This window comes from Strix aluco, chromosome 1, assembly GCF_031877795.1.
Source record: "Strix aluco isolate bStrAlu1 chromosome 1, bStrAlu1.hap1, whole genome shotgun sequence".
In the NCBI taxonomy this organism is placed as follows: Eukaryota; Metazoa; Chordata; class Aves; order Strigiformes; family Strigidae; genus Strix; species Strix aluco.
Genome location: NC_133931.1, coordinates 151,629,262 through 151,656,556, shown reverse-complemented (window position 1 = coordinate 151,656,556; position 27,295 = coordinate 151,629,262).

Genomic DNA, 27,295 nt, shown 5'->3' with positions numbered 1-27,295 from the left:
GACTACATTTGATGACAATCTGATTGACAGCCAATATCAAATACTAAAAAACCACAACAAAAACCGATCCTTCTCCCCCCCCAATTAGAAAGCAAGTCAGAACTCTGATTTACATTACTTTTACAAAAAGCAATATACATATATTACTTTCTGCAGGTTTATTTAAATGTATGTATAATATAACATTATAGATTTGCAGAACCAGAAGCTAATACTCAGTGCCGATTGAAACCAACATGTTTTAGCTATTGTAAAGGTTCAAAATTTGATATACGCATATATGTTTCTTTATATGTTCTTATGGAACATTTCTTCTTCAAAATTGGAAAAGGTATTTCCAAGATATCTTGTCAGAAGACTAGAAATGTCTTCAGCTGGGGCTGAGTGGGGCTTGAAATTCCCCAAACCTTGACGTTAGATGTACAAATAACCTTAGTTTGCTCTAACAAAAGAGCAAATTAAAAAATATAACATAAGAAAACCCAGGTAGAATATGACCAATACATGTTTTCTGCAGACTTGATCAAAAGATTTTCAAAAATTATTGCATCACTCACATTAATTACTTTGTGAGGATATCATGGATCACTACTTCTATGTCGCAGGTATGTCTAAATAATTGTGTTTATTTTCCTACTTAAAAAGAGAACAATTGTTTTCTTTCACTAAAAATAATTTATTCCTTACTTTTTTGGAGAGGTTTTCCTTCATCATTACAAAGCTAAAGTGAATTAGTAACTCTCACAAGAGCTGAAATCGTTTCAGTGCTCAATAGATCTAACATTCCTCTGTATTTTGAAATGGTAACAAATTAAATAACATGGCAAGGAAGAGTAAATTACTAGAGGTTTGGTCATCCAACCTTTGTATATAAGAACCATTCTGAAGTTAACAAAAATAGCACAAACATAGCTAATGAAATACCTTACGCAGAGATGATCAGGGAAAATCCACCTACATGATTCTGTCACATGAATTAGCTCAATAAACTGAATATCTGAGGAGTCCTTATCATCTGTGTGTCCTCATTCTACCCTCGTGCCATCCACACAAATTTCACTATGCTTAAATTTAGGCACGGACCTGGACCTTTTCGTGAAAGTTTTTGGTGCATCCTATAATCAAAATGCTTTATAAACAGAGACCTCTTCCTGCCGGGGCCTTGTGCTTGGCTGATCTTTAGCACTGCTGGGTGCTATAACCATGAAATAACAATACTGCAAAGTGAAAGAAAGGACCATTAAAATGCTAATACATTATTAAGTGGGCACTGATCTGGACCTCCCACACAGGTATGTGTCACCTCTCTAATGAGATTCAGAGTATAAAACAGACCCAGAAGCTCATACTATTACTGAAGGAATTGCTCACATTGCAAAAAAATTCAAAGGAAGCATCATAAATGCAACAAAATTAAACAAGTGTGCTCCAGGGGAACAGCTTCTGTCTGCAGTAATGGAAAGATAAAATGAGGGAAGGGATGTACTTCTAACTCCCCTTAACATTTTCATTTCTTTACTAGAGCTGATGCTTAAACCATCCCTCCTGGAGTTGAAGAGGCAGCAAAAGGCTGAGGAGTTTGGCAATAGCTGCCTTTAGGTTTCTTTTATACTTATCTGACTGTATCCCTTCCTTTACAAACATTTTTTGAAGTCAGAATTAAGTTTATGTTTATGTATATTTTATTTTGTTTCGATCTTCTGCCTATAGCCATATGTTCTCTTATGATGAACCTGCCCAGTGGTATTTGAACTTGCTTCCTATATTCCTTTCTCCAATCTAAAATCCTATTATAATGTCATTATGGCTTGTTATGGCCATATATAGGCCAGAAACTTGTGTTTCAGAAGCCATTGAGTCAGGAAACCTTGATGTCATTGCAGTTAAGAGTAAAGAACAGGTAGAATGGGAGCTGTCCTCATTTATAGTTAAGCAGGTTCTCTAGTTCTCTCATAACAATGTTCTTTCCATGATAGCTCCCAGCCATATAGTCTAACCATAATGTAGAACTGCTGAATCTAAGGTGTCCACTAAACAAGTGAGGGAGTACATAACCAAGGTGGATTGCTGTTACTTGGTCAAATAACAGGCTTTTTTATGTCCTCTGAGGGTACTACATTTAGAATAACAGAGTGGGTGGACCCAGAATGTCCCTTCTTGTAACAACCTTTTGCCTGTTTGAAAACTGATATTACATTGCCTCTGATTACTGTTCTCTAGGCTATTTTTCACACCCTCCTTGTGTAGACTTCAAGGGAGTTTTTTGCTGTGTGCATGTATTTGGTGGGGAGGAAAGTATTTGCTTCCATTACTTATATAGTATTATTGCAAACCCACCGTATTTCAAATCTGTATACATGGTATACAAATATATCAATCTTAATGTACATTTTAATGTGGAAATTCTCTGTACCATGATGCCACCACTCAGTGAAAGGACACTGTTAGTTTGCTTGTTTTACTGAGGAAAAAGTTGAATCCAACACAAAATGCATTTATTAAGGCTAGGAAATAATATTTTAAAATCCTAGAGTGGATGTTACTCACATGACCCTCCAGATTTACAATACAATCTTTTTTTCAAAATACAACATTACTAGGTTTCAATCTTTTATATTTAAGTTCTGTAATTATAATGAGATGAATATTTTATCCTCTACCATATGATCACCCTAGGCTGTTTAATTTTAGACCATGAACCATATTTTAACTAATACATTAAAATGTAAGATATCATCCAAAATTACTTAGGTTTTTAAATACATTGATATATGGGGTGTGAACCTTACAAGACACTTTCACTGTACCTCCATGTACCGTGAAATCCCTGTTCTCTCCAAGTTTATCACATTGTAAAGATATGACAAACTGTATCAGCATTACATTATCACAGAGAAACCTGCAGAACCAAAAAGGTTTAATAGCTCAGAAAGTATGTGCCTGTGTGCAAATGCTGCCTATTCCTGCTTTGTTTCTCCCAATGTTGTTAAAATCCATGTCTCACTTTGGCAACCTCCACTATCCAAGGCAGGAAAGATAATGTCATGGTGCTGATGCTCTTGCATCAATACATTTAGATGCTCCATAACATCTCCCACTGCTCTGTTTTCTTCCATCCATTGGCTCTTTCACTTCCCCCACTGTTAATCCTTCTATCTCTTTTTCCATTACAGAGGATGCCAGAAGGATTTGAGCCTCTTTGCTTATGCAGGCTACAGCTCCGAATGCTTCCATCCCTTGTCCTGGCAGACAGGGTCAAGCTCAATGAATGGGAACATTGCTTTGCCAGATTTTAGAACCCTAAGGAAGATGACAATGTGTCATGTTCCTGATAGGAATAATTGTTACACACCTCTGCAGCTGATTGCATTTGGCTGAGAAGACTCAATACTTTCAATACTTTCTTGCCAAGTGTCTTAGAACCCTGACTTGAGTACCTCTGCAGAGCACAGCCTCTTACTAGGTTTAGGCTAGTCTTCAATATCAGGACCTGGTCTAGATTACTGCTCAGGGTCACCTCCATGTCGAGCCAGAGACTGTGGAGATGAAAGCTCACTCTCCAACCTTACAGTTACTTGTATACTCTACTTGTTAGATCAGTCCTATCTTATCACTGGCCTCTTTCACCTCTGCACCTTCAGGTGGGACAGATGGCAAAGAATGCTGGTACAATTGTATAGGTTTAAGGATGCCCTTCTGTGTCTAGTGTGAATACTGCAGACCATTTCAAACTTGTCTGTTCAGCACATTCAAGTCTGTGACCATGCCAGAGAAAGAAAATCTGCATTCTTCTATATATATTCCAGTTCGTGAGGAACCCGGAATGCTGACAGCCAGAGGACAAAGTGCTCTCCCTGATACTGGCAATTGTGTGCTTAGCTGTACTAAGCTGTTTCAACGGAGTATGGCATATAACCAATATAAATTTACTGCTTGGCTGGTAATACCAGGAAAACTTAATAAAATGCTAATCAACACAATTGAATAGATGCTTTCCTCCTCAAACTCTTGAGAAAATATTTCTCTAGACTCATTTTGGAGGTGTCTCTCTACAACACAAATTATTAAAAAAAGTCTAGACACATAAGCATGCAAAGTAATTCCATGGGAGCTCTAAGAGCTCTGCTGCAGGTTTCTGGCCAGATGATCTCTCGGAGAAGTATTCTTTGTGAGATCTCCTAATGGATTCTCAGAGCTGCGAAGTGAAATATAACACCTTCATTGCTGCCAGCCCACAGTCCCCAGGAGGGAACACATCTGCTCTTTTACATTTGGGGTCAGTTAATAGGCAAGTGCAGCCCTCAGTTATGCTTGGGCCTTCCTTACAGAGCAAACTAGGGTATGGAAACTTGTGTAAGCAGGTTATGCACGTCTTTGGGTCATCTCTGAGGTTAATTAATAACCCATAATCAATACAAAGTGGGTATTAGTTGTTCCAAGAATGTTGTCTAGTCCTCACTGAAAACCTCCAAGTATGCTGCAAGTATATGGGGATTTTTGGATAATATCCCCTAATTTCAGAAATATGACTCTGTGCAGCACCTGGAGGTTATTTACACTGTCTTTTTAACCATTTAGCTAAAGGGTTGAGGTTCCTTACACATTTGGTGATAATAGGAGGTAGACTTCTTCAGAGAGATAATGTATCCACATGCATAAAGAGCCTTCTCTCCACACAGGTGACCATACTCCTACGTACCTCTTAACTGAAGCACACAAGAATATTGCTTTTTCTCTCATTTATGTGAATCAGAAGGCAGTAGTATTAACAAGAAAGAGATCATGTTCAGCCTTTGAAGTGTTCTTCCTTGCAATTAATTAATTTCTTCCCCTTTGTGTTGCAGTTTGTTTGTTGGATTTTTTTTTCAAATCATAATCTCTTGGATCAAAATAGGAAGATAGTGACTTATAGTATCCCTCTCCTTTGAAGTTCCTTTCAGAATACTAATCTGGCATGAAACAAAGGCATAATTCAAAATTTTAATGGGTTTTGCTGTCATATATTGTAAAACATATAATTTAAAGTGCAATGACAGTTTACTTAAAATGGGGTTCTAAAATTACTATTAACTTACCACTTCAATGTACTTTCATGTAAAATCTTCTTACAGAGAACCTGAAAGAAAAATAAAGCCATATGATTATTTGGCTGAATTTTTGTGTTCATTTCAGCCTATCCTGTGACTCAGCTGTTAGCTAGACTCGATGCTTTTTTCTGTGAGTATTTTTAAGTGGCTGTCTTCTCCACTCTTGTCTTAGCACATTTGCCCAGAATGTCTTCTTTGTCTTTACAGCCACAGCAGTGAGACAATTTCATTTCGAGGAAGTTTCTCAGTGTTACATCTGTGTTAGAAAATACAGGGTATTGGCTGCAGCTATTCCCAAATGATAAAAAATTAAAATTTCTTATAAGTGTGCTGGTTTTAAAAGAGAGAGTAGGAATGTATTGTTCTTCCTGGGAACAAACATTATCTTCTACAGATTCAACTCTATCAGATATCAAAATATCAAGGGATATACAACTAGTGTGCTGTGGCTGTGCTGCAGGTTCTACAGAGAATTTTGGGTATCACACTTTCAAAATAACCACCAAATCTATTCAATATTCATCCTTAGAAATACAAAAATTCCATCACCAGAAGATGCTTAATAAGGCCTAATAAGGAGAGTCTCAGAGTAAGAAAGCAATATATAAACAAGAGCCTTTAGAAGTCTGTGCTGTAGCCAGTGTAACTGGAATAATAAATGGGGAAGAGTATTATTACATACTCCATTAGTCTACCCAAAATCCAGAGGTGTTTCATAAGCTCAGCAGCAGTAGTATGTACATTGTCACCAGAAATTTTTTCTCCAGAAAAAATGGTTTGGCATCAACCTTCTAATCTGGAAGTCCTTTACTATCTACTAAATGTATGGTATGGATAAATACCACATAATTGCAACTTTATCTCATTTTCAGGAACTCCACCAGAGATCATCCCTCAAAACTGTGTCCCAAAACTCACATAATGATTTATTCTCAGGTTCTGGGAAAATCTAACTTATTTTAGCACCATGTTTTATACTGAAATTAATGGACCTCTTGCAACAAATAACACACTTTATTGGGTTTGTGTTTGCTCAGATAATATTATTAATAATTGTAACCAATATACACTTGATAAAAGTCAATATTCTGAAATAAAATTTGACACTATATAATTAGAATTACAGATAACAATACAATTATTTTGCAGAAAATGTCCCCCCTCCTTAAGAAACAGAGAATATAAAATTTAGATTCCTTAATCCAGTTGTATCAGTTAAATTGCTGACTTTATAATCTCTGTTCACAATGGAAAATTACATTCCCTTGAAAAAACTAATTACCATTTCCGAGCATTTCCCCTAGCTCCTAAGACTTATATCAAACCCTAACAAAAGATGGAATTACCATAGCAACTGCCAATCTGCTTGCTTTTTATTGCTGTTTTTGTTTTCTCACTCAGAAGCCCACATAATAAACCCATTTCATCAAATGACCAGCCATGGGAGACTTGAGTCAGTGTTTTCAGAGAAGACAGTGCTTTTCTACTAGAGAAAGATGTTGAAAGTTGAGAAAGCAGCAAATGCAGATGACAATTGCAGCCCAGCTGCACTTTGAAACTTCCAACAGGATGAATCTTTGTCACGATCATTGAAGTATCCAACAACACACATCTGCTGCAGAAAGAAACATTTCTTAGTACTGCTTTTACAAGCTTTATGCCACATCAGATCTTCATTGGTCTACTGGCCTCTAACATATCATGACATTGTGGCTCAGCAAAGCCACAGCATTAAGAAAACAGCTTCTTGTCATGGAAGCAAGACCTTTCACCTATATTCACTTAGGCAAGTTATGCCCTAGGAACACAGTAAATTCTCACCACCAAACATAACTGAATGGCAAAACCATGTGCAATTTCTGAAAGGAATGAAATAAACTGTAGAAACCAATGAAGTGCTAAAAAGGGCTCTTAGGACTCCTTACATACTTTCTTCAATATTAAATAATAACTCTGAGAAAGCGATTAAATGTTCAAGCTACGTAATTCTTATTCTGCCTTTATTGCCACTAAAAGTACTTCTGATGAAAATGTGTTTTTAAATTGTACACATGTTGAGCAAAGAAACTTGAAAGTCTGAAGGTTTCACTCATGGAAAATCACACTCTTGCCTTGACATCTGAGAAAAAAGTTCACTAGTCGTTTATTCAAAGGCTGTCATTCCCCACTCAGAAATGCATGAAACAGTTAAATTCTAAGAATATTGTCTTCACCTGTTTTAAATTCTGTATAATTTCTCCATGCAGGATGCTTTGCACACTTACTTACGTTATTTTCAATTCTCCCTACAAGCTCTCTCTCTCCTTTTATTTATGTCATGTCCAAGATCATGAAAGTTATAAGTTTGTTCTTGAGAACAGGACAAATGTGGGACTGCAGAGAAATTTTTCAAAAATGTCAGCTGCATATAGCATGCGATGATTTAACTGACCATATCAATCATCCCTGCAATTTAAAGGCAGTACTGGTTTCAGTTTAGCTGACAACATATAAAAAGTTTCTGTGACTTATTCCTGAGGTTTTGACTCCTGGTAGTAGAATGAGGAGCGAGAAGTGAAATGCTCAACAGCATATTTATCCTTTGCCAATATTACCTGTAATCAAAGTCACCCAGCACTGCCTACACAACAGATGGCTTTTGGATCCCTCTAAAGCATAGCCACCCAACCAAGCTTTTGCTATTTCTGTTCTTAAACTCACTGTGGTGGTGATACAACTTCTGATTAAAAAAAAAAAAAAATCACTCTTAACGTCTCTGAAATCCAGATAAAATGGAATAGACTTCCAAACAACTCCTAGTTTTACAAGTAGAGCAGCAGGACAAAGGCACTAGCGTATGCCTAATCCATCAAACATTAGTAGCTGGTTCAGTAACATGGGGAGGAGGAATGGCTTCCATAGATATTGAAAAACTTTCCAGAGTAGAAACAATGTGATATTTGTGTTTTTCATTGCAAATTTTGTTTTTAGTATAGATGCTGGAAATTCCAGAGATCAGCTTATGTATTTGGGGCAGTGCTCTTTAATGGATATTTCTTTATGTTAGAAAAGCAACACATGTCTTAAGATGAAAAATTAAACAAGATCTTTTAGACTCCAGAAAGGTCTCAGCTTCATACTTCATCCCTTCTGGTCCTAAAACCACACACACCAAACTCAAATTCCTTCTCTTTCAAAAACGTCTTGAAACAACCTTTTCCATCACTCTCCTTTCTGTGGGAAGAAGGAAAAGTAGTCTCTCAATCCATCTTTCTTTGGAAAACAGGTAAAAAAAACCCTATGAAACAAAATAAAGCTTAAAAAATATGCACTAGAGGTCTCAGCAGTGACCCAACTGGCAAATCAGCCCCAGTAGCACCAGTGGTTGTCAGCAGCCCTACTAGCTATTTTCCTTTCTTTTTTACTTTTTTTTTTTTTTTTTTTTGCATTTAGGATACTTCAAGATTTTTCTGACTTTGGGTTTTATTTGCTGACTGTTGTCTCATGAGTCTGGACTCCTGCAGCTTTCACTTTGAGCCATATCTTATGCTGCCAAGGATCCAGGCTGAAAATGGAAGGCTGGATTATAGGTTAATAGGCCCTGTCACAAGCTGCAAAAATCTCTCTCTCTGCAAACATGGAAAAACTACACCAAAATCTTCTACATATACATATGAATGTCTAATTTCCCTTTTTAGGTATACTGTGTATACTTTTTAGGTATCTACATATTGATTAAAAATAGCTGTGCAGTTTCTAATGTAACTATTTAGAACAGGTATTTTTATAAAATATATCATATTCTATGACTTCTTGCCACAGAGAAGAAATTCCAGCCCTTAAAGGAAAATACAAAACTTCAATAAAATTTACATTTAAATACACTAATTCTGAAGTTCCTTAAAGTCACTTGGGCAATAGATGCAGAATTTGTTTCACCAAGATCAAATATTCTTCTCTGAATCACCTTATTAGGAAATCTGCACATCTACTTGACACTTACTTCTTTTTTTAAAATTAAGCAACATTTATGACAGCTTTTTGCAAATCACACTTGTAGTTGTATTTCACTTAAGAAATGTAAATATTTTAGATCAGAGATGAATAATTGCATTATCCTTCATTCCTAATTTACATGTAAAAGTACTTGTTAGCTATTAATGAGGTATTTATTACACTAGGTAGTACATATAGTACTAAGCACACCAAATAACACACATTATTTTTGTTGGAATCCAGTTTGCCCTTTGCTTAAGTGGATGGCAAAACTTCATGTACCTCAGTAAATACAGAAACAGGACCAAAGCTCATTTCAGTTACATACAATGGAAAAACCCCAAACTATCTGAAATAAGCAATAGAATGAAGACTGCACTGTATACTGTATATAGTTCAAGAGTGGTGTGATAATCTGTAATGGGTAAAGAGACACTGTGATTTCACCTCATACAGTAACCTTTAAAATCCCTGTGTTTCTACAGAAGAGAGATCCATTATCCCCCGATAGGCAGTGCTGTCTCCAGCAAATGCATCTGTCTCTGAAGACCTTGGTGATGGTTTACAATTCCCAGGAAGCCAACTGTCTTGCACCTTGTTCTTACTGAACATGCATTGCTATTCTGGACTGGCACTGCTGAATTAAGTTTGTCCCATGTGTTTTCCAGAGTCTTTAATGAATGTGAGCTGTCTGGAAGCAAAGCCTTTGGGAGCACAAAGCAAACAAAGGAACAAACTTTTAATCAAAGAATTTAAGTATGCTCAGAGCTTGGTTGTGTGAAAGACAGGGGGAGGCGAGGGTTCTCAGCATCCCACAGGAATAAGTAAATACGGTGGAAGGTGAAAAGCTTGCAGCCAGAAAGTCAGAATCACCCATTCTCAAAAATCAGGTTTTATAATGCATACTCTGTAGAAAATGATTCACTAATAATGGCTAATTTGCAAGAAGAAAGTATGTATGCTCTGAAATTAAAACCCTAATTAAAACCATATTAAATTTTGAGATGTATAGAACTGTAGTCTGAACTGTAGGTATAAAAAGCTACTTAAGGGCTCTCTGATATCATTCCCTTAAAATGATATCAGAAATCACTTTCCCCTCTTCATGTAAAGATTTTAAAAGAAATTACATTTTGCAAATTCAGACAGAAAAATTATCGATGTAAGGGCAACTCTGGAATTTCCAAAAATGTCTGTCAATTTTTCTGTGAATTAATCATTACAAATTGCAGGCAAGCACGTTTTGAATCCCTGTTGCTTAACCATTGTTTTGCAGTTATTTTCTTAGGCTTAAAATATACATGTGAGAACACGCTTCATACATACAAAACCCATTTTACAATAGTTTTTACCAAGGAGAAAAGGATGACATAATTTCTTTCTTCTCTGACTATGTAATTCAGATGGGGAGGATTGCATACAATGGTGAAAACCTCATAACCCACCTAGAATATGATGTAATATCTCCAGGTGATCTTCAGATTTGTAAAACAGTACTCAAAGGTGAGATTTCTGTATCTTTACAGAAGACTTACTTTCACAATAACACTCTGCTGGATAAGATCTATTCAGATATGAAAACGTTCCCAGATACGGCTCCTACAGAGAGTCATAGATCCACAGCATCATTTATCGAAAGTTGTAAGTACCCTTGAAATCAAATGCACGTGTTCAACTCTGCAAGACCATGCCTGCTCCAAAGCCAGTTAGCTCTGCAGTACAACCTGAGTACCCAAATGTTCTGGTGAACAACTCCTGTGAAACCCTATGGCACAACTCTAGGTCATGGTCTCCACACCGTCTCCTGAACCTATCAATATAGTTGCAAACCAAGATAGGTACAGTGCAGATACCTCTGTGCTGTAATGATGGTGATGACAGCTTAGGTACATTAATATAAATGAGTTTAAATTAATCAGTTAACTAACTTTAAGATTGGTAGGAAATTTCAAAATGTGTAACTGTAATAACATGGAGCTCAGTTTGTGCCACAAAAAGCACCCAGTAAATAAAATAAACACCTAAACTGTCATTGTGTGTTGAGTCTGGCAACGATAGACAAACTAGCTAATTTATAACTATTTCATTGTGTTCACAAGACCATCACTGCTGCAATACAAACACACAACTGCTGCACGACAAATGTCCACTTGTCCTGGCAAGCAGAATGGTATGGACGCTGAAAGTGCAATGTGCATTTAGCAAAAGCTTTATGCTGGTGAGAACCCCTAGTGTCTGAACATCTTCAGATGGAATCACAATCATCCCCTTCCAGAAGGACAAACTAGACAAGATTTTAACTCTAATATATGTATTTAAGCTATCCCAAGATTCATGCTGGGGAGGAAGGGTGGAAAGTAGCTTTATATTTGGCTGCCTAATTTAAGACATAAACTGAGGGGGAAAATAGACTTTGTACAGGTTTTTCCTATAAACAAGTTTAGAGCTTTTAATCAACTCACTCTCTTCCAGTCCTAATGAAAATGCAGAGATTATGAATGCCCAATTTGATCATATGATAATACAGTGAATAGTCTTTGCATTCCATTTTTATCAACTCATTGTTTTGGACCATTACTGAGATTTCTTAAAGTCTAGAAGTGGGAACAGGAAATCAGAGTTTATTTGTAGTCTATGAAAAAAACATTTTAAAAGTGTACAGCATAAAGATTTATTGAACTAATAACAAAATACAGATATCTTGCTGAGAATTACAGTGTTACACAACCATTTCAGCACCTTGGATTATTTTAATAAACATATCAAAGGGAGAAAATAAAATAGCTAATATTTTTAATGCTGGATAATAGTTCTTGTTCACTTCTGTATTTTAGTTAATTATTCTGTAGCTCAGAAACTTGCAGATACCCCTTTTTTTCAATATATCACATGTGGTTAAAATATTAGGGATCTCTTTCATCTATACTCCCAAGATGGATCTATCTGCCAGACTTACTAGTTTATATTTATAACACTTACTTGAAATCCAGCATCATCTACTGATGGAAAATAATGAAATTTTTAATGTGAGTAGAAAGTCACTTTTCTTGGGATACTATGAACATATTCCCTTGAAATTAATTTCACTCTCTGTAACAGTTCTAGATCTAATATTGTAAGATGCTGAGCACCTTCCTTTCTTGAGGGCTGTACCCAAAATGCTTTTTCCAAAACAGTGTATATAAACTGTTTTCCACACAAGATCTTTTCTGCTAGCAAGTTACCCCCGCTGTAAGAAAGCTGTTGGCGTGGGAGCTGTTGGACCAGATGCCCTCCCAGAGTCCTTCTAACGTAAAATATTTTAAGATTCTACTATTTTTAAGGCCAGCCAAGCTCTGACAGGAGACAGCATACCACTAGATGTGGTGCCACTAGATCCAGTGGTACACAAAAAAACCCAGGATATCAGCAATTAATGCCTGGAAGATGTTTCCAAACCCTCAGAAAGGTGACAGAGAGGTGATCAGGCTCAGCTTTAGAAATGGGCTCTGCTGCAGAGTTGACAAAGATACAGAATTCTTAAGTCTCAGCAGCTGAAAATATATGTGTTTGGGGTTCATTTGGATATATTTGGATTTCCAAATTATATAATTAAATGGAAGAAAATCCATATGTCAAATCACAAATAATCTATCTGAAACCTTTGGTCTACATTTATTTTCTATTGGGATTTTGGGCCCAATTTATCTTAGTTGACATTACTTTTTGGTGTCTACTTTGCAACTGAGACTTAAAGCACCAATTATCATATCACAGTGTCCTGAGATCTGCATTGCCGGTGATTACAAGAGACCTAAAGGGTAGGGAAAAAGTTCTCCATAGACTCTTGTATTCTGCAGATTAGTGATGATGGATCTGCCTCTCTGGCTCCTGCTTGAAAATATAAATTCAGAAAAACAAACCACCTGGCTTTAAGCCCATTATGATCAATAGGACAAAGCCTATTAATTGAAGTCTGAGAAGTCTCAGAGATGTCAGTGGGAAATTGCATCTGACTCTCATTAACTCTACAGAAGAGCAGTAACTAATCATGGGATGGACATGGTGTAAAAGCCAGGAGCCCTGAGTGCAACTCCTTTCCAGACCCTTGGTTGCTTCTGCAGTAACTTTCCCCTACTGTTTTAGGTCAGAGATTTCTACCATCTTGAACCCTTAATTCTGTTCTTGCCCCTTCCAGTGGGGCATAGAAACATTTTTGGAAAGTCACTATGAATTTTCTAACTGGAACTGAATTCACAGGTCAGAGTGCAGACTAGATCTCCTGGAAGACATGACCACATTCACCTGTTTTGAGTTTAGGGGATGAGGACACCTAGCATATTTGCAGCATCTGCTCTTCCACAAGGAAATCCTAACTTAGCTTTAAGCCTTTCTGTCCACCTACCATGTAAGGGATTATAATGTAGCTCATTGTGGGAGCATGTCTTTGCTGAAAGACCATATATTTAAATGTGATATGTGCTATGGAGACAAATAACTCACCAGCAGTCACGCTACTTTTCAATTAGTTATTTGCAGTACTTCCTTCTTTCTAGCGACAGAGTGGGAAATTCTAATAAAGTTTATTAGTTAGTCTGTGAATTCTTACCTCTTAAGAAGAAAATGGGCCAGATGCAAATTGTCTTTATTTTGGCGTGAGTTTAATTTTGTGTCCTCATTCTTAAATAAGAAATTAGTTATAACTAAGTACGCTGTTCTGCAATTAAGCTGCCACAGGGAAGATGCAGATTTCTAGGAAACATCTTTACAAAGAGTCATCTCTCTTAATGAAGCCTGCATTTTATAAACAGATTGTTCCCATTTCAGAAGGACTTAGAAAACCAGAGACTTTTAAAGTGTAATATGGATGTTCCCAATTAATGTAATTGTGCAATAACACACTATTCTAAGAATTGAACATTCTATCCTCTTAAGCACTGAACTGATGTGCCAGTGGGGACACTAGTTAGAAGGGTGCTTGGTGACTTTATGTGGAACAAAAATGCCCTATTTAGAACCATTCTACGTCTGCCTTGAAGAAGGAGCTACACAGTTTTAATTCTTAATTGTGAAGAGTGTAATTTATATTGTTTCGAGCTTTCTGTCATCTCTCTGGCTCATCTCAGTCTCTGAGAGCTTTCAGAATGAAAGGTTTTTGCAACAAAAGGCTTTTTTTTTAAGCTCTGGCTTTTATTTCCATTTATTTGTGATGATGTTTTCTACAGTCTTGTACCAACTGCTGAGGAATATTCTGAACTCTTGAGCACTGAGCAGCTGGGTTCTGACCTAGGCTTAAAGCACATGATAGTAAAGAGCACCATGAAACTTGGAACACATTCTGCAATTCAGCTTGATTTTTAATTTTGCATTTACAAAGTCCTAGAAGTGTCCTGTGTTTAATGACCTCCTCCTTCTGATTTCTCTAAGCATGTTCTCTACCTAGGACCAGATATTAACAGTTTCAAAATCTGATTAAAAAGCCTTTCAGTCCTCCCTTACTCTTTCTCTTTTTGTTTGTTATCTTTGCATCTTCTCTCTTCCCCTTCTCTTCCTGTTTTGTCTCTTCTTCATTGTCATGGTAAGTAGTAACTCCATTCAGTTCAGTGAACTTAAATTGGTCTAGATCCAGGTCAAAATCATACTTTCACAAATCCGTTTCATACAACTTTAAATTAATGATTATCCTGCTGTGAGTCCAGGTTTGTCAGCCTCCTGCAGTGGACATACCTTCAGTTCATGGGCTCTCCCAGAGCATGGAATAGTCTATCCAGGGAAGAGATAAAAGCAATTTATAATTCAAATGGCTGCAACACTGGTATTTATATGATAAGGAATTATTGTATCTGGAAAGGGACAAACTGACTGATCCAATAAGGTGTTTCCACCCCTGATTAATATCAGAAAATCTTCCAAGTAAATTATTCTCCTTTTCTGAGTTATTATTCATATTATTTCTCAGAACAAAATCTAAGTAATTCTACTACTGTTCTGGGGCTTTTGCAAATGGAAACAATAAAAAAGCATGGTGAAGTGCGAATAAACAATGCTATAAAATATAGTGCTAGAAAATACTGAAAAAGTATGATTTGAATGGCAAGCACTGATGCACAGTAAAAGATCTCTTTATTGTCTTTCAGGCTGCCTTGCACAGTTATGTCCTATGAAGAAACAGATTGCCAATTTGGCTAATTACCGATCAGTTCCAGGAACTTACTGGTTACAGTTGACAGGGGCCTCTGACTGCTAATGGCAGGTTCCTGACTGGATTAATTTTGCAGTTCCTACTGACTGACATTTTTATTGGTCTCAGGCTATAGATATGTTATACTGGTCTCAGCAGTGGTAATTAGCACAGCTCCTCCTTTAGGTGAATGCAACTATATAATTTCTAGTATTTGATCTAATGCAGATACCTACGTACAGCACTGCTTTGTGTTGGGTAGCTGCAGCCTTCTGGTCGCTGAGCTAACCCTGGACAAATGCTGAATCTTTTTATCAAACATTACATTTTTCAGATGACACTGACATTTACTGCTTATAGGACACTTTAATAAGGATAAAAGCATCCAGAGCAGGTGGATACTAACAGAAAAGAAGCTCCTGTCTGTAGAGGCTTTGAACAATATCAGAGAAGAGAAATGAAATTGTAATGTATGGTTTAATAATGGTACATCTTATAATCCCCTACACACACACACACACACACATTAACCTTTTTCAAAATGATTTTGCAGAGATTTTCTGACCACATGCTAAAAATAAAAACAAATAAATAAATATAGATTAGCAGCTCCAAGAGGTAAAGCCAAAGGCAATAGATAAAAAAGTGCTTGATCTCTCTTATTGAGTCCTTGAAAATCTTAAGCCTTTAAACAGTAACTGTTTATTAATGACAAAATTAAAATAAAATAAGATAAAATAAAACCAAAACATCTATGTGAAATGTAGACCCAGGCCATTTTCTTCTATGCTGTGTGTATGAATCACGCTCTGTTTAAGAATTGGCGGTGGTGGCTCTCCCAGAAAACAACTGCTGAACTAAAGGAAATGTTGAGATTTTAGAGAAATAGACTAAAATAGAACAAATAAAATTAAGAGAGAAATGTAGCACCCATTTGGACAAGGGAGCTATACTAATACACCTAAGGATGATGTATTAACCCTGTGTTAAGGGTATCATCATCTTCAGTACCTTGAGCAATTTCAGGGAATTTGTAGGCTTCTGCTAGCTGCATATAGACAACTGTCTACCATTGGAAAATCACTTATATTTGGAAGGTTTCACAAGCACACTGGGACGTGGACTAATGTACATTACAATGGGCAAAACAGCAATCAGTCCTACCCTGCATTGGTTCTGGGCACAAAGGATTTCCAGTTCTTTTTTTCTGTGAGTTTGAAAGCCACAGTATACACTAATAACCAAGGGAGAAACTTCCCAGTACCACTCTTTTTTTTTTCTGATAAAATGAAAAAGAAAAGCACAGCTATCTTCCTGGATTTTGGCATGCTAGTCACAGAAAGAAAAATTCATCACTTTCCCCTGAAAAAGAGGTGGGCTTCTCGCCCAGTGGGTCACAGGTCTGTATTTGACCTTTTTACAGGGCAATCAAATGCAAAATAAACCACACTTTTATCTCCTTTTCCCCTTGGATTTTTTTACATTGTTCAGTTGCTGTATCTTCCAGCAAAATTACTGTTAAACAGATGATGGTTTTAAATGCCTCTCCATAAAATGTCAGCAAAGCCCATCATCACATCTCCATAGGTTTTAAATGATTTGGAGTTCACAGTCAAAACTGCATTTTCCAGTTCAGTGAATCCTTTCGCTGACTATTGCTCCAACATCCTTGTTGTTTCCCATTACTGAACAGAAGTCACCATATGACTCATAATAATTTGGATTTAATTGCAAAGATACGACTTTGGTCCAAGTGGATAGTATGGGAAGGAGGGGCAGGGGAATTATAGTCTTTTTCTAAAGCCGTGATAAGATTTCTTTGAAACATTTTCAAATCTCCAGCACGACATGTTCACCCCAATTCTGAAGGTCCTTATTAAATTTCTTCTAATCTAAAATATTCTTGGGGTTTCTCTCTTGTGATGTTATTGCCTAATAAATGGTGTGGAAACTTGGAATTTTTCATAAAATCTCCAACAACATGAAAATATTTTCCATAGTGAGTAGATTTCAATCTCTAACTCCCTCTGTGGAAATGTTTTAATCATGAAAGACAGAATGGAGTTCTCGTGGGGCTCTTATTTAAAATAGTAAAGGAAAATATTTCCATCTATTATGCAATTATGAAATATGGTTTGGTGCTTTGTTTACAACGGGCAAGCAGACAGTTATTTTACTGAAAGAATTAACTGGCGTCTTGCATGGATTTTTGAGAGGGAGTGTATTTGTGCTCTGTGAAATCCTTGTATTTCTGCCAGTCTAAAAACTGTTATTGTTCTCAGTCTATATCTTGGTATTATTTGTAAGGGGACATCCAGCATTTGGAGTAAGAAAGAACTCTTCTGTATAATATTCCTCACATATATTTGAAGCAATGGAATAGCTTATATGAACAGCAACATTCTGTCAAATGCAGTATTCTCCCATAGCTTCATGCTATTGCTGTCTCGAGAATGATGATAGAGAGGATAGCTTGTCAATCTGAACTCATTTTCCACCTCCACATTTTGAAGCACTGAAAATGGAAGGAATATATAAAGGCAACCAAGTTTGCAGATACTGTTAAACATCTAAATAACATAAATCTTGGCTCTACCTACAAACAGGACTGCAACAACAAAATTTCACTCCAGCTGCACATCCTGCATTTATTAGCAATTAACACCATTTTGATTTAATTTCTAGCTTCTTCTATTCCTTTTTACATATGCAACATGTACCACACAAGCATTTGAGTTTAATCTTCTAGTGCGAGTGATAAATATGAATGTGATGGGAGGTTCATGACTCCATAGGAAAAAACCTCTGGGGTTTGATTTTCTGTATACTTAAGTAATGAAAATATTAATAAAATTGATTATATAATTTTGTTCCTAATCTAATATTGGATGCACAAGTAGGGATAGAGGAACAATAGCCTTACTGACACATGTAGCTCCCTGTGACTGCAGTTGCCCAGAAAAGTACACTAATTCCAAGTGACTTACTGGATGACAACTTCATTAAACTATACATAGGCTTGCATGGGAATCTTTACTTAAAACCAGTATTCAATAAAGCCTTGAGTTTGGGTGAATTTTATGTTTAATATTAGAATAATTTTCCCTGAATATAGCAACACAATTATATTTCAAAGGACTGTTTAAAAAGTTTTCAAGATTCTCCTGAATCAATCAGCAAACAGATTGAAACATGGGGTAAGCAACAACAACAAAAAGAGAACAGATTCAATTTACAATGGAAACCAAACACTTGCTTGGAAAAAAAAACCCAAACAAACACCTTGAAAAACTGTTTAATCCAGAGAATAGAATATTTTTTTGTACCATTAATTAAAAGCTTAGTGAGAGCAGAAGCATTGCCAAATAAATGCAAGTAAGTAAAAATTTAAAAAGTCAAGTTTTCGAACCACAGCTAGAAAACCATCAAAAGCCAACAGCAATAAGGGATCTGACATGGTACTAAATATATTCAGATATAAGGGTACACATATACTACAAATTAATTAAGACTGAGACAGCATCCACCACGTCAGGAATGACTCAAAACTATCATATTCTAGGAATATTTTGTATCTATTTATAGGGCCTATTAACAGGGCTTTTCTAAAATTTATAAACATTTTCTCATCAACTTTCTCCTTAAAAGTACACTTTGTTATTCAAACACATTAATATATTTTAGTGTTGACTGTGACTATACTCTTATGAGAGAGACTTATACAATGCCATTTAGAAAAACAAGTTTTCCACGGTGTCTTATCCTTTTGAATTGTCAACTAAAGTTCATCCAAAAATAAAGGGTTATATTAGGCATAATTTAAAAACCTATTTTTCTATTTAAACATAGAAAAAGAGGTCATGCTTTAATAAGAGAAATGTCGTTTTAATAATAATAATGTATGTGGAGGCCTACTGGTTTTATTTCTATTAGCTTGCACAAGACTTTCCCATTGGGGTAGCATATTGATCTCCTAACTCCTGCTAAAGTGTTGCATGTTACTCTATTGACAGAAAAGGCAGCAGGATAAAATACTCAGGAACCTTTGAGCTAACGATTCTGAAGAGCTCCACAAGGACCTATTATAACAAAGCAATTGGATGATATGACGACCACATTAAATTGAATGTAGAAAATTGCAAGGTAGTGCATATTGGAAAGAACAATTTAAACTACTCATATGCACTGATAACTTCTGAATTAGTTATAAGATCCCGATGAAAAAAAATGAAGGAGTCATCAAAGAGAACTGAATAAAGACATTTCTTCAATATGCAGCCAGTACCTAAAAATCATAATTAAGATATTAGGTTGCATTAAGAAGGAAATACAGAATATTATTAAAACTATAATGTTAATATCTAAATTACTCATTTACTCATATTACTCATTTACTCATCCTCACTTTCAATATTACATGCAGATATGTGATCTCATCCCAAAAAATGATACAGTAGAAATAGAATAAAGAAAAAATATGACTATGCCTTAGGGACAGGTAGAGAACAATAAAAACCTCAAGAAAAAAAAGTTAGGGGTAGAGAAAAATAACACTCCAAAATGGTTCCCAACCTTTGTAGAAATATTCAAAAGAAAAAGGCAAAGAGGATTTCACTGTGTGTAAAGAGCCAGTGTGGGATGGGAAAAAAGATACAAAGAGGCTATGCCAGAAAAACAGAAAATAAGACAAGTAGGAACATCAGCAGATCTTCTAGTCCATCCCTCAGGCCCTCGACATGAAATAATACTGAGTTCATCCCTCAGTCCCTAAAATGAAGGTCTGTATTTCATGCTTGCCCATGATGTGTATTTCACAGCAGTCCCAGGGGTGCTAACATGGTTGTAGTGATGGTTTAGGCCGGAGATGTACAATCCTCCCACCAAAACCAACATGGAGAGAGGTTTCCTTTGCTTCTAGTTCTGCAGAGTCTACCACGTTTGGATCTTTGGGTAAGGTCATGGTTTAGACATTCACATACAAGTCGATCAAAAGCAATATATTAAGTTATCAAATGTTCAAAAAAGGCCCAATCAGTATGCCCTGCAATGTCAAAACAAGTAACACGCACTTACCAGTAGTTTAAATACTTTATTTGTATACACACCCTATTAACTAGTGCCACAAGAGACTGGTAAAACTTTAAAAAACAACCATTGTGAATCAGGTTGTAGTAAGTAATCAGCAACAGCAACTTCTGTACTACCTTGGGTCAACACATCCTGTCCCACAAGTCACTTCTCATGAAACTGGCATTTTTTTCCTAGGCAAAGCAACACATTACAGGAAACAAAACACGACATATTTCAGTATGCACGGTAACAAATAGCATGCTTCTGAGTTAGGAAGAAACTTCTACCCAAGTGTGGAACTTCCTTAGTCACTTTTTAAGGTAGTCTTAAGATACCACAGGGCCAGGTACATAACAATAGCTTCAGAAGATTTGGTTAACCAAAAAATAGGTCATTTTCTGTCAAGAAATATTTTCATAATCATCTAAAGAAGAAAGCTATAAAAATAAATTTTACTTAATCCCTTCCAAGGAAAAAACTGAATTATAGCAGATCACAAACTGTACAGTCTTTAAATAAAACTAACATTCAAAAAGGAAAGATGACATGGCTAGTTATTCTTGTTTTGGCATCTTCACTAGGGTTCTGGTTTCCTTTTACCCATCATTTCTGGAGATACATTTTGGAAGTAACAGTGTTCCATGTTGTTTTGGGCTGAATGGGAGAACATGAGTGTCTTGATTGTATTCCTTTCCAGAATTTGTTTGTGTTGACTGCTGACCAAGCTGTCTGAATCTTAACAATAGAAAGACAGGAATTACTTAGTCACTGTCTCTTTTCTTCTGTGTCTGTTTCAATTCTAGACTACATATACTGAAGATGAAGACATGCTCATTTTCTTCTCTGGATACAGGCTCACAGTTTGTACAATATTTGTCTCATGTAGACATATGGGTAGTTGATCTGTTTTAGACGGAAAAATAAGCAGCAAATGTCAGACTCATGTCAATTCTAACAATACTGGATTTTAAAAAGCCCAAATGTAACACCTACAATAAGAAGAGGTTGCTGGAAAAATTATGTCCAGACTCTCATCTGTTGCAGTTATGCTTTCGTATCAATGGATTTCTAACAATGTACAGCTTGGGGCTCTGGTCACTTCTATACTACTACTACTTTATAATTCTTCTTTTTCCAAGATTCTTGATTATCTTATTTCCTTTGTTTGCAGGTTTCATGTTCACAGAAGGTTTTACTTCACTGTCTGATATGATCAAAAGAGACTGTCAACAAAGAAAATATGAAATGTGATGGAACTCTTAAACTGTCCTTATACTATTGTTAGGGCAGTAACAGCACTGAGGAGAAGCTGCCTCCGAAAGACCCAGATGCCACATAGGCAACAGCTGTTGATTTATTTCTCCTTTACAAACTGGTTTGCATCTGGGCATTTTTTCCCAAGTTATTTTGATAATCTCAAGTATTTCTGAAATGGTAACTTGAAGAGGTGAAAAAAGTGAAGTAGTTTGGAGCGAACTGAAAACACTACATCACTGAAGTACAGTTTGAAGTCTTACAATGAAAAAGGTTGCCACTCTAATGAAGCCCCAGATCCTAAAGGAATCTGTAAAAAAGGGAACAAATATTGAAGTGTTGAGGTAGGCAAGTGGAACCCAAGGTTTGCACAAATGAAGCAACCAATATCTAATACAAGTGACTGAGTCATTTCATATTCAGTACTTCTTGTCCTAAATAATTTTGGTTTATGTCTTCATTACTTGGTTTATATGCCCCATGTATTTTGACAAATCAGCCTCCTAGTCTTCAATACTATAGCCTTCTGGATTTCCCAAAAGGCATCTTAATTCTTATTTCCTTTGCTGGCAACCTGGCTAGCCTTCCTCTAGGCTAGTATAATGCTGGCAAAGAATGCGCTCCTCAGCTTTTATTATGTCGAAACTTACAGAGTTAGATTTAATCTGTGTGAGGCCAAAGAGAACTTTCAGTAGCTATGTTACTTGGTTGACTGGGGAAAAAATGTCAGGATAAGCTCAGAAAGAAGACAGTCAAGTTGTCTGTGTCGATGACAGGAAAGTTGACTTGGAAGGTTAACCTGGAATATATTTTCAAAAACTCTTTCCCTTTGTTTCTGTGGGAAACTGATACTATTGCAACCATGTTTCTGCTATCAATCATAGATTCTTTCAGCCATCTTCTAGTATCATTATTTTTCAAGGTATTCTGAGTGTTGACTAGCATAGGAGGAAAAATAAAGAAGACTTCACTCAACTTTAACTCATTTTACTAAAATAAAGTTTTCCTCAAGCTCCTCAAGCAAATTACCATCTTAACCATTGAAATATGTTTATAGATAGGTTCAATTGCAATTACAGGAATGAGGTGGCAAAGAGGTGGAAGAAATGCAAATAAAATTGATCACTTACCAAAGGTAAGGTCACATTTCCAAATAGCATACCAAAACCTTAACAGTGTAATGATATTTACAGGCAATTTCGATGACACTGTATTAATTTCAGTGGAATTGTACCTGTTTACAAGAATGGCAAATCTGATCCATCCATTTATACTGTCAGTTTTTTTCACTTTATAAGAGAAAACTATAACTAGTTCTCACAGCTGAAAAATGATGCTAGAAAATTAAGACTGGGTTGTTTTCCCCAACCTTCGCTGATGCTGATTAGGTGCAGAGCAGCATAGAGAGTGTGGAAAGTTCCCTGATGTTACAACTTTTAACTACAAAATAGCTGGCCTCCTAAGTGGACTTAATGCATGAATTACTAATTGCAGATTTATTATCTGTACTCTGCAGTGGGAACTGTTAGATCATCCAAATGCTCATTTTGACTCCACAGTCTAAGCAGCTAATCCTGGAAGCAAGCCAACAAGTAGCTATGCACATTTCCAATACACCCTTGAATGTCACTTTTTAATGTCTTCTTATGGCTTACTATTCTTGATGACCAGATCAGCTGAGCTACTAACAGAAGACTGTCTTGGAATACCTGGTCACCAGCTGGTCAGGGTCTGACTCAGATTACTGTTGCCCACTTCTTGGATGAAAGAGTCAGTCAGTATTGGCAGATTTCAGATTAGTCCTGTGGAGAGGAAAAACTGATAATGGAAGCACAAATGCCTTCAATGTAACCTCATTTATATACAACAGGAGTATAATGTCCTGTTTTCCTGAACCCCAGTAAGGAACTTCCTGCCTTACTACAGTCAGCACTCAACCCAAGACTGCCTCTCCCTTCATTTCTCAAAGGTCATTTTGACTTTGGCTTCTTTGCTTTTGACTCAGCTGAATTTCCTTTTCCTTCTCCCCTTTCCCCAGTCAGTCCTAGTTCCTGCATGTGCTTTATCATTTCCCAAGAAAAGGCTTTAGCCTAAATGGTTTCTGCTCATTCTTATCCAGGCCTGTGTTCAACTTCTATTTTTGCTGTGGCTGAACAAAAGGGAATTAACTGCTCCTTCATTTAGACTGAATGGAAGGAGAACTGCTTTACACAACAGCTTCAACCCAAACTGTAACAAGAATTATTTCTTTACACACACTTAGATTTTCTTTAAAGTTGTTGGGGTTTTTTTAAATCCTCTGTTACATATATTTTGCATATATTAGATTTTGGAACAGATTGATGACTGATGAAATTAATCAATCCCCATTGTTAGAGTTTAAGAACTGCTTGTATAAGCATATGGTCTTATTTATAATAATTGTATCAAGGCCTTGCTTCTAGCATTAACATGCTGCATAACAATAAAGTAAAGCTATACAGGACACATGGCTTCTACTAATGATATTTTTATGTAATAAGAAGCAGAGTTATGAAAAGTCGATATACAGAGCAATATGCAAGTACGAAGTCACAGTATGTGATCCATTCTGCACAACATGGATTTCACTGAAGACCAACCCTACATGGCAGAAGAGCCATGAGGAATGAAAAGGATCAACACCAATATGACTCTAAAAAGTGAGTTAGAGAACTGAATAAGAAAATAATCTTCCTGACTAGATAGTGTGTTTCCCTCTTTCTCCCAAAACAACTCTGTACAAATGCTGCTTCAAAAGTAATTCTAATAGGACTTTTCAATGAAGGCAGGATGAAAAAACTATTTTCTTGGTTGCTAATTTAGTTCAAGTAAGGTACACGTCATTGTTAGATGTTGTTCAAACCAAAACCTCTTTGAACCTCTTCAAAGCTTGTCTATTTAATCTTCTAAATACATCCACTACCAAACACATAGCATGACTGTACTTCCAACAAATGTAAGACATTTATAATGCATTCATTGTTATATGCCAATTAACACCACCACATAACAGCATGTAGCCTTGCCATGCACTGTGATGTTGCTCAACAGAATAGCTTTTGCCAAAATTATTACAGTCTTCAAAGCATCATCTTCTTAACCAATAGTACATGGGAGGCAAAGCTGCTGTTATTTCAGATATATAGATTGTACTATTCTCTTTACAAACACATTTACATAAAAAGACAAACCTGTGTTCTGAATATAGTCATATATTTATTATTTTTAAAACAGTGACACTAATAAAAATTATAGAAAATGTAGGCCTAATCTTCTGTGCTGCTTAGAGAAATTTAAAAAATCTGGTAACAGTGTGTCATACATATAGCTAAATTTCTAAACTTTCATGAAGACATGTATCTATAGCTACATCTTTGCTTTTTGAAAGAATATATAACCAGCTCCAACCAGCTGGCCAACTTACACTGAATCTGAAAAGCTTGAAAATATCCAACTACTCTTTCACATTAGAAGTATAGCTAGTGTTTTCAGCATTCAAGCACATAGATACAGTTTTGTTACTGAGTATCAACTCTGTGATGGCTAATACAAATCAATAACTTCAAGTACATCTCTACTACTCTACTTGATCATGTCTCATAATGACAATATATCTCAATTACAATGGCTATTTTACTTTTCAGTGTTTTAGCAGAAATCTCTGTGTTTAAAGGAAAGCAGGAACAGTAGAAAATAAGTAACTTGTTACAGAAATTCTAAGCATATAACAATCATAAATTTACTTTTAGGCGTTACATTTTTGGAAAACAGTTACTGGGAGGATATAATAGAAACCACAATAAGCAAAACACCTCCAGATTAGTCCAGCATCAGAAAATGAAATGACAGTCACACACAGCTGGGTTTGCAGACAGAAACTGAAAATACCCTCAAGGCAATTGCACAAGAAGAAAAACAAAACAAAACAAAACAAACCCCACCTGTCTCAAAGAAACCTGGTTTCCCCAAAGGAGTTTGCAATGCAGAAGCAAGGAGTGCTGGAAAAGACAAGTGCTCAAACAAGCTTCACTGTCATACCTTTCAAGAAATCCCAACTAGATCTTCACATGGCAGTCTTTACTCTAACAAGTCAAAAGTGACCTTACATAAATAAGGGTGAAATAAAAAGACACACAATTGTTTCATTGACGATGTTCTGCAGTAAAGTTCACTGAATAAAATACTTGCGAACCGCTGAAAAAGAATGACAGACAAATTCATCTGGAGATAAAATGATACTTTCAGGCTTATGAAAATACAGAGGATAAGATGATGCATAAGATATTCTGAGAGTCTGACTTTTCTGGAACAAACAGTGGGAAAACGCAAAATTATCTTGGTTTTCCAGCCAAGGAACTACTTGGCAAAACAGCATCAAAATGTGAAAAGAAATGAACACCATTGTGGAAACACATTTGTGCCTGGTTTCCTACAGAATTCTGGAAAGTTAGTGAGCAACCAGCATTCTACAGTCACTGTTCATTCCACCAGCTGTAATTATTTTATTATCTGGGTATGTGTTGCACCTACTTATTAAATGTTCAGAAAGGAACATCTCTGGCCCCTGGAAGACTTTTACATTTCTGTGTAATGTGTGTTGTGACTGTCACAAACAAGCACTGATTATCAACTGGATCTTCAAGCACCCTGGAATAAAAACCTCTGAGTAGAAACTCTTCCTTCCTCCCAATCTCTCTTTAATATCCATATCATATATGGCCAAATTTTCAGCTCAAAAGATAGCGAGAAGGGAAAGCTTGTAGCTTTGGGAGCTGGAATCTAACATGTGACTATCAGTAAGAGCAGGCTTTCCTGTTGCCTAACATTTAACCCAGTCAGTTATATCAGTACAGAGACCTGAAAAACTATATAAACAGAATGGTGTCTTTTGTAGAGACATTACTAGAACAGGACAATGGCACACATGCACAAAGGAAAAAACAGGCAAAAGGAAGGCTAGCCCAAAATAACCATGATGCATTGAACTGAAATAGATTCTATTTATATTTTAAGCAGTCATAGACAGTCATGTTCATATGCTATGAAACTGGATGAGAGAAAATGGACTTTAGAGGATTTAAATGTAGCACTTATAAGAAAGAAGTGAAATCTGTGTCCAAGACATAAAGCTGTCATGGCCAAAGTCTGCAAACTTTTGGGTACCTGCAAAATCTTGTTTCTATTAACGGTCATAGTAAGTTTGAAGGGTGAAAGCTGAACACTAGGTATTTGTGTCTATAAAGATTCAAAATATTTATTAATGTTTTAATGTTTAAAGTGAGAACAAAGAGTTCTCAGCTTAAACGTACACTTTAAACAGAGGTTTCCAGCTACATGTATCTCTGCAGATAAAGGACCATCAGATTCACAACTGGGTAGGTAATTTAGTGTAATTTACGGAAAAAGCTTAAATCCAATATTCCACTGAGCCTCAATAGATTTAAAAAAAAATTTCTGCGAGGCAGACTGAATAAATTATACCCAGCATTTCTGGATAACTTTTTTTGTTATTTAAATTGTTCCTATCAAACCAGTTCCCTCAAAACACACACAGGCCCTGACCTTACCTCCATGAGTATTTCTTGAATATGTCAATTATAATGGCATTATTTCAACAGGATCATGATAAATCTAAAGAGCTAGTTACTTCCTAGACAGCAAATGGACTAATTTTCTCCTAGCCCTTATATTTCTCCTTCTTTTCTATAGCTTTTGAGGAAGTTGTGAG